Genomic DNA, 9,789 nt, shown 5'->3' with positions numbered 1-9,789 from the left:
AGTCAATCATGAGATGATTAGGCTTTTTGGATTAATCATTGAGTTAGACTCACACTCATTGGATTAAGTATAATCCGAATTAAACTCATTGAGTTAGACTCAAATAGATCCAATTGTTGGATTGAGTCGAATTGCATGGGAATCAATGAGTTAGACTCATTGGGTGAACTTGAGTTCACCAAGGAAGTTGAATGTTCAAAATTCAACCATTGGATTGAATGGTTGATTTTGAGCCATTGGATTAGAAGATGAAAGGGTGGAGACTCTTGGTATTCCATGGGATGGCTATAAATATCATTTGGATGATATTTTTCATAAGATTTGATCACTTGAGAAGGTGAAAGGTCTCTTTTGCTTCTTCTTCTTCCTCCTTCCCATCTTGGCCGAAACACACTTGTAGGTTGCTAGCACAACCTTGTGTGTTCTTCTCCATCTTGTTGAGTTTGTGAGACAAACGAAGGCAAGGCTTGTTCGTGTGGATACCGTAGAGGCGCGAACGCTTGATCATGCTGTGATCCGAGCTGTCGGGAGATCGTGAGTATGCTTCAAAGGTATAACTCTATCATGTCTTTAGATCTAACTTAGTATAAGATTATGTTTCCCTTCGCATGGATCTTCTGGAGGAAATAGATTTTTCCGTTGCGCGTTTGCGTGTTTAAGCAACCTATTCCCTTACATTTATGTACCATGTTTTAGAAAGAACTTGATTTCAGTTTCTAAATTATTTAAGGATGGATATTCTATTTCTTCTGATGACAAAGTGGTTGTCAAGAAAAATAGGGTGGTTATCTGTTCTGGTATGTTGGTTGGAAATTTGTATACTCTTAATACAATTACTCCCACGATACAACAAATGGAAATTAATAACACATCTTCTAAATCTAATAAGAGAAAATAACTTTCATAAATGAACCAAACATATCTTTGGCATCTAAGGTTGGCTCATATTAACTTGAGTAGGATTCAAAGGTTAATAGCCGATGGACCGTTGGGTTCATTGGTAGAGGAAAATTTTCCAACCTTCGAGTCTTGCTTGGAAGGAAAAATGACCAAGAGGCTTTTTAAGGAAAAGGGGTATAGAGCCAAAGAAGTGTTGGAATTGGTTCATTATGATTTGTGTGGGTCTATGACTATCCAGGCAAGAGGTGGTTTCAAATATTTTATCTCTTTTATAGATGATTATTTAAGATATGGGTACATTTACTTGATGCGCCATAAGTCTGAGTGCTTTGATAAGTTCAAAGAGTACAAGGTTGATGTGGAGAAACGTCAGGGTAAAAGTATCAAGACACTACGGTCTGATCGTGGTGGAGAGTACCTCTTAGGAGAGTTTAGGAGTTACTTATCAGAGGTCGGGATCTAATTCCAATTGTCTGCACCTGGTACATCCCAATAGAATGGTGTGGCAGAACGAAGGAATAGGACTCTTATGGAAATGGTTAGATCAATGATGAGTTTTCAGAATTACCAAGAAAGGTTTAGCATGCAAAACTCCAAGAAATGTTTTCTACCTTTTCGGCATGGAGTACCTTTATCTAAAGAGATGTGTCCTAAGACATCAAAGAAGATAGAGGAGATGAATGCAGCTCCTTATGCTTCGGCTGTAGGAAGCCTAATGTATGTGATGCTATGTATGAGACCGGATATCTATTTTGCCGTGGGCATGATTTGTAGATATCAAAGTAACCCAGGATCGAGACATTGGACTGCCATAAAGCATATATTAAAGTACTTGAAAAGGACTAGAGATTATATGCTGGTTTACCAGGCAGATGATTACTCCCTGTGGGTTTCATGGATTCAGATTTCCAATCAGATAGGGACAGTAGTAAGTCAACCTCGAGGTATGTGTTTACTTTGGGAGGTGGAGCCATAGCATGGAGGATTGTTAAGCAGAAATGTGTTTCATACTCCATCATGGAAGCTGAGTATATGGCAGCCTCTGAGGCAGCCAAAGAAGCTGTATGGCTCATAAACTTCTTGATGGACTTAGATGTGATTCCTGGTTTGTCTAAAGTTAACACAATTTATTGTGATAATAACAGTGGTGCAGTAGCAAATTCGAAGGAGCCACAAGCCCATAAGGCAAGTAAACACATTGAGCGCAAGTACCACCTGCTACGAGATATCGTAAAATGAGGAGAGGTTGTTGTCGCCAAGATTACATCAGTAGATAACCTAGCAGATCCTTTCACTAAGACCCTTCCGGTGGGAGCTTTTGATAGGCATGTTGAAGGGATGAGAATCAGATGTATGACAACATTTATGGAAGCATAGTCTTTTAGTATAAGTGGGAGATTGTTGGGATGTATACTATAAGCCTAGCTTTTGTATGAACATCTGTTTTGAAATATTTTTAAATGAGAATCACTTTAGTCAAATGTCTGCATTTTATATTTCTATATATATCAATGCAGTTGTCCATTTAATTTATATTTTAGATAACATGGTGTGTGGTGTCACACATAAGATCAAGTTATCGGTTTCTGATAAATTATAAATAGTAACTCACAACCAAGATAGATTGGGGCACACCATTGGAATGGTTGTAGTGTAATTTGGTATTAGTCTATCTTGACTATAAAATTACACTAGTATACTATGTGTGTATTGAGTAGGACCATTTGAGGTTGTTCGATTTATACTGACTACATAAAAGAACAGAACCTCTGTTATTATGGATGTGTGTCCTCTTAATCCCTATATAATAACAAGCACGTATACTTAGTATTTATTTCTTTGACTTATCAATGGGTGAGATTTATCCATTAAATCAATAGGCTCGATTAGTTGGGAGATAATATTATTTATATGATATGTTGTTAATTTTAGAAGGAATTTGTGCCCTAGTTATTTAGGCTGATGATGTCCCCTTGAAGAGCGCATAAGGATTATCATGTAAACCCTGCAAGTGGACTTAGCCCGGCATGATAATAAAGTTGAGTGGTACTACTCTTGGACTCAGATGTTAATTAACTGAGTTGTCAATAACTCATTTAATTAACGGATATACGATATCATAAATACGGGGAGATTAATGAACTCATAATAAGAAGTAGCCTATATTTAATATGGGATTGGTGCGGTAGTTCAATAATAACCCTTTAATGGTATGGGTTATTATTGATGGACTTGAGTTGGGTTTTCGGGATGAACACGGGAAACCCAAGCCCATCGGGAGCCCTAAATCAATTCCTCCTCTAGGTCCTTGTTGTAGCCTCAATATATAAAGTCTCGCATCCACCTTAACTTAACTTGGTTTGGTTTAACTTAACTTGGTTTGGTTTAACTTAACTTGATTTGGTTTAACTTCACTTGATTTGGTTTAACTTGACTTGGTTTGGTTTAACTTAACTTGGTTTAGTTTAACTTAACTTGGTTTGTTTTAACATAATTTGTTTAGATTTTTTCTAAACAAAATTTTGTTAATTTTTCTTTCCTTGTAACCGACGACAAGTCTATAAAAAGGAGTAGGATGTGGGCCCTAAAACCTAACTTTCTATTATTCCATAACTCCCTTCTCTCCTTGTGGTTTCGGCCCCCTCTCTTCCTCTTAGGGTCGGCTGCACAACCCCCTCTCCTCCTCCTTGTGGTTGGCGCCCTTTCCCTCTCCTAGCTTAGGGTCGGCACCCCTTTCACCCTCCTCCTCCTTGCTTAGGGTCGGCGCCCTTATACCCTCCTCCTCCTTGGTGGTCGGCACCACTTCTTCATCTTGGTGGTCAGCGGCTTGAAGATAGGGAAGAAGAGGAAGAAAAGCAAGAAGAGGAAGAAGAGAAAGAAGAGGAAGAAGAAGAGGAGGAAGAAGATTAGAAGGTGCCTCATCCTAGAGACTCCTTTTGTGGCCGGCGTTTTAGAAGAGAAGAAAAGAAGGGTGGTGTCGTCTTGGTAGATCGTCACCCACACGACGTCCAAGAAGAGGAGAGGAATACGGTAGAAGATCAAGAGGTCTTTAGCTACGAAGAAAGGTACAACTAGTTCTTTAATTCCACTGCGTATTTAGTTTTGTTCTCTTTGTATCGATTTTGGATATCAATTTTGAATACCAACACAAGAGGCCAACGATCTTGTACTTCAATCAAGGTATGCTTTGATCATTCAAGAACTTGTTTGATTGATCAAACACATGTCTGATCGAACGTGTGGGTTTCTAGGAATAGTTCTGTACTTGTACAAATTTTTTTTTTACAGGAAGTTTAAACAGAACGAAATTCCAGTGCCCTTCAGACCAGATACCTAGTGTTTGGAAGTCCAAGTGGGTCATGGAGGACCGGACACTTGGCAAAATATGGTAAGTCAAAGTTGAACGGACACTTGTCACGAGGAAAAAAGTCCAAGTGAGTCAAAGGATTGACTGGACATTTGGTGACGAAGTCCTAGCAGGTCAAGGTTGACCAAATTCTAGGCATAAGGTTGATCGGATGTTGGGATTAGAAACCCTAACTTGAGTTTAGGATTGGTTAATCGATCAGTCGATCGATTGAACCAAAGCCCAATCAATCAGTTGATCGATTCGGAGGTATGCACGAGCAATAATAGCCCAATCGATCAGTTGATCGATTGGGGCTGCTCCAATCAATTAGTTGATCAATTGGTGGTCATTCGTGCAAAGAGCACAGTGTGCTTCCCAATCGATCAGCCAATTGATTGGGCTACTCCAATCGATCAGGATATTGATTAGGGATGGTTTTCTCGAGATAACGCGAAGAAGCCAGAATCGATTGACCAATCGATTCTGGGTCTTCTGTGAGAACACAGAAGTGTAGGATTGAAAAGTTCTAGAGGGGGGGTGAATAGCGCTCGTGGCTTATTCGTTCATTTCGAGTAAACTTAAAGTAAATATGCAGCGAAAATAAGAGAGAGACAAACAAAGCACAAACACCAAGGATTTACTTGGTTCGGAGCCTGTGGCGACTCCTACTCCAAGACTTGCACGTAAGAGTGCTTTCGATGGGCAATCACTATAGCTTCAAAAAATTACAACTTTGAATTACAATATTAATGCACTAAAAAATATATTAACAAATAAGGAATGAGAAATTAAGGCTTTCGGTTGTCGAAGTCGAGTTACGACTTTGTCAGATCGTTCTTTGAGCAGCACACGGAAGAAAGATTGCAAGTTTGTGTTGTACCTATGCATCTGCTCGAGACTGGCTTAAATAGCCTGCTGAAGGTGCCTTCATCCTTCATAGAAGGTGTCTCTAGCCCGCTGAATCTGCAGCGTCGATAATCTCCTATGGTTTCGCTGCTTATCCGTCCGAAGGCGCCTTCAGTGTCCTTGGAAGGCGCCTTCCATCAGTTGTCCAAGGTGCCTTCAGTGCCTTGGAAGGCGCCTTCTACCTTGCTTCCTACGCAGCTATAGACAAGGTGCCTGAGGCGCCTCCAATAGCCCCGGAGGCGCCTCGGACACTGTTCATCCGAGGCTTCTCTTGCGTCACTCCCTTCTTGTAAGACATATTAGCTAGTCCACAAATAGACTATACCCTGTAAAACAAAGTTAACACAATAAAAAATGATAAATACAAGTATTTGACAGTCACCGGACTGTCCGGTTTTGACTTCGAATTTTCTCCAGAAACCCTAGGTCGAATCGACGCCTACTGTTCACTCACCGGGGAACATGTCCTCACCTACTTCTCTCATGAGAGATTACCTGTTGCCAGATCTGGACTTTCCGCCTAGGGTTACCACCCCCTAGGACCTAGGGTTACCACCCCCTAGGGTTTTCCTAAGCTTAGGGCTACCTCCACCTAGGACCTAGGGTTACCACACCTAGGATTTTCCACCTGCCTAACCGCAGCTAGGACTTTCCATCACATAGGGTTACCATCCCGTAGGACTTAAGGTTATCACCTCCTAGGATTTTCCACCTGCCTAGAATCCACTAAAACTTTTGCCTAAGACAACTTAGGACTTTTCTACAAGCTCAATGAACCTTGTTAGATAACAAGACAACTTAACTTTAGACCCTTTAACATAATCAAAACATAGGTTCGATCGTCGGATGCTTCCCACATCAACAATCTCTCCCTTTATGATTATGGCAACACGGTTCAAAGTTAAGTAAAATATAACAATAAATAAATTTGTAAAAAACTTCCTTATGCTCCCCCTTTCATAAAAATTATGTTTTAAATTCTTAACTTTGACTTTTCTCTCCCCTTTTGACATAAATCAAAAATAATACTAAGTAAAGAGAAAGTTGTTTTACATGTAAAGATAGACAAAAAAATATTTAATTTATTTAACTTAAAGCTCTCCTTGAATGGTAGCACTTAAAAAAAAACTTAGCCAATTTTTAGCTAATATTATTTTGTCAAGTACTTAGCTTTCGAGAGAAGTTGATAAGAACTTAGTTTTAATACTTAGTTTTATAAAGGTTTTGAAAAAGGGTTAGTTAAAAGTACCTAGCATAAAAAGGATTTTGATTAAAGTTTAGTTTTTTTAAAAAAAAATTGATAAAAACTAAGTTAAGTATTTAGCTAAAAAAACTTAGTTAAGTACATAACTTAAAAATAAATTTGCTTGAACACTTAGATTTTTTTAAAAAATAATTTTACTTAAATATTTAACTTTAAAATATTTTTTTAAACACTTAGCTTTTAAAAATAATTTTGCTTAAACACTTAGTTTAAAAATAATTTTGTTTAAACACAAAAAAAATTGTTTTTTTAAATACTTTTAAATTTGAAAGTTTGAAAAAGAATATTTTAACTTTCAAAGATATTTAACTTCACTCCCCCTTCATGCTAAAAAAAAACTCCTTAAGTTTTAAAGTCCTAGAGTCCAAGCATGAGTAGCAACATATGATCAACCGTTAAACAAATGTCTAACCGTTAGCTATTAGCTGTTTACCATGAGGTAGTAGCTTTCACTTGGTTAGTCAAATTAAGTAAGTGTTCCAGTTAGTTTGACTAAGCATGGATAACTTAATTTGATTAATTTAAATTTGGTATTTATTGCCCAGACTTATGTTGATACACAGACATAAGCATTCTGAAGTTTAGGCAGTACCATATGCATCTCACACCATTCTAAGTATTTTTCATACACAAGCAAGGTAATCCTAGTGTGCTTGTGAGATGCTTTGGCTAAAACCTAGGGGAACATGCTTTCTAGGGTGTAAATACCTAGGCTAAGTCCAAATTTTGAAAAACTAATAAAATTAAAATTTTGAAAATACTTTTCCTAGAGTTTTAAAACTAAGTTGTTAAAAACAATAATAAAGAGGAATATTTTCAAAAATAAGTTCTATTCTTCTAAGCACATTCCTATTTGTCTTCTAAGTGCACTGAACTTAAGTTTAGGTAAGAGTTTTATGAAAATGTTAGCTAGGTTTGACTTGGACTCAACATAGTTAAGTATAATGTCACCCTTAGCTACATGATCCCTTACAAAGTGATGTTTTATTTCTATGTGTTTAGTCCTTGAGTGTTGGATAGGATTTTTGGTTAAGTTAATAGAACTTACATTATCAATTGAAATTTTTGTATTTTTATATTCTAATTAATAGTCCTTTAAGGTATGCATCATCCATAATAGTTGGGATGCACATTCCCCCATGGCTATGTACTCTGCTTCAGTAGTGGATAAAGCAACACAGTGTTGTTTTCTGCTTGACCAACTTACTAGGCACTGACCTAGAAATTGACAACTTCCACTTTTACTTTTTCTATCTAGTTTGCACCCAGCATAGTCTGAGTCAGAATAGCCAATTAGGTCAAAGGTGCTAGTCCTAGGGTACCAAAGTTCTACATTTAGGGTTCCCTTAATGTATCTAAGTATTCTTTTAACATTTTTTACGTGTGATTCTTTTGCACAAAATTGGTACTTAGCACACATAGCTACTGCAAACAGAATATCAGGTCGACTTGTAGTTAGGTATAAGAGACTTCCTATAGCACTTTGGTAATATTTTAAGTCTACTATTTTCCTTCTAAGTCAGAGTCAATTTTAACATTAGTTGTCATTGCGGTATTGATATTTTTTGAAATTTTCATGCCAAATTTTCTAATTAGTTTCGTAGTATATTTTGTTTGAAAAATGTATATTCTTTCTTTGGTTTGTTTAATTTGTAAGCCTAAAAAAAGTTAAGTTCCCCAACTAAGCTCATTTCAAATTCACTTTCCATTAATTTGCTAAAATCTTTTAAAAACTTAGTGTTGGTTGAGCCAAAAAATTATGTCATCTACGTAAATTTAGGCTATAAAGATGTCTTTTTCTAGGGGTTTTACAAATAAAGTTTGATCTATTTGACCTTGTTTAAATCCTTTAGATATTAGATAAGTTGATAGACGTTCATACCAAGCCCTAAGTGCTTGTTTAAGTCCATATAGGGCTTTCTTTAACCTAAAGACATGGTTTGGGTGTTCCAAATCCTTAAATCCTGGGGGTTGACTTACATACACTTCTTCCTTGATGAACCCATTTAAGAATGCAGATTTTACATCCATTTAGTATAACTTGAATCCTTTGGGTGCTGCATAGGCCAGCAGTATCCTTGTGGATTCAAGTCTGGCTATGGGTGCATAGGTTTCATCATAGTCTAACCCTTCTACTTGGCTAAATCTTTTTGCTACTAGTCTAGCTTTATTTCTTACTATTTCACCCTTATCATCCAATTTATTTCTAAATACTCATTTAGTGTCAACTATGATTTTACTTATGGGTTTAGATACAAGTTCTCAGACTTGGTTTCTTTCAAATTGGGCTAACTCCTCTTGCATTGCTAATATCTAGTCTGGGTCAGGTAAGACTTCTTCTATGGTCTTGGGTTTAATTTTGGAAATAAGGGCTATCTGACTTAGGGTTCTATAGGATGATCTAGTTCGAACTCCTAGGGTTGGGTCATCCAAAATTTGGTCAGATGGTTGATTGGTAATTATTTTTGATGGTCTTATATTAGGGTTACTAATTGGTTCTTGTGATTCATTAGATTTAATTTTAAAATTTTCATCATCGCCTATGTTTCTTGAATTAACATTTTCTGTATTGACATTTTCATTTGTTAAATTAGTTAAGTTATTTTCTTAATCAAAAATCACATTGGTTGTTTCTTCAACTTTTAGGGTATTTTTGTTATAGACTTTGTAAGCCCTACTAGTTACGGAGTATCCTAAGAAGATTCCTGGGGTTGATTTTGATGTAAATTTTTCTAAGTAGTTCTTAGTGTTTAGAATGTGGACTTTACATCCAAACACTTTTAAATAATTTAAGTTGGGAATTCTATTATAATATATTTCATATGGAGTTTTATTATGAAATTTATTAATTAAAATTCTATTTTGAATATAATAAGCCGTATTTATTGCCTCAGCCTAGAATTGATTGTTTAGGTTATAATCATTTAACATGGTTCTAGCGGCTTATTGTAGGGTTCTATTTTTCCATTCTACTAGACTGTTTTGTTAGGGGGGTTCTAGAGCATGAGTACTCATGTTTGTATCCATTAATTTCATAAAATTCAGTAAATTTATTATTTTCAAATTCTCCTCCATGATCACTTCTAATTCTTTTAATTTTAGTATCTTTTTCATTTTCTACCAACTTGCAAAAGGTTTTAAAGATTTCATAAGTTTCATCTTTAGTTTTTAGAAATTTTACCCAAGTAAATCTTGAGTAATCATCAATTATAACTAAGCAATATTGGTTTTTGCTTAGTGACTTGGCTCTATGTGAATCAAACAAGTCTAAGTGTAGGAGCTCAAGTATTGAGTTAGTTCTATTTAAGTTGGTTAACTTGTGGGTTGACTTGGTTTGTTTACCCTGTTGGCAAGCATTACAGATTATATT

Source organism: Zingiber officinale, chromosome 6B, assembly GCF_018446385.1.
Source record: "Zingiber officinale cultivar Zhangliang chromosome 6B, Zo_v1.1, whole genome shotgun sequence".
Taxonomy (NCBI): domain Eukaryota; kingdom Viridiplantae; phylum Streptophyta; class Magnoliopsida; order Zingiberales; family Zingiberaceae; genus Zingiber; species Zingiber officinale.
Note: the sequence above shows the minus strand (reverse complement) of the source record.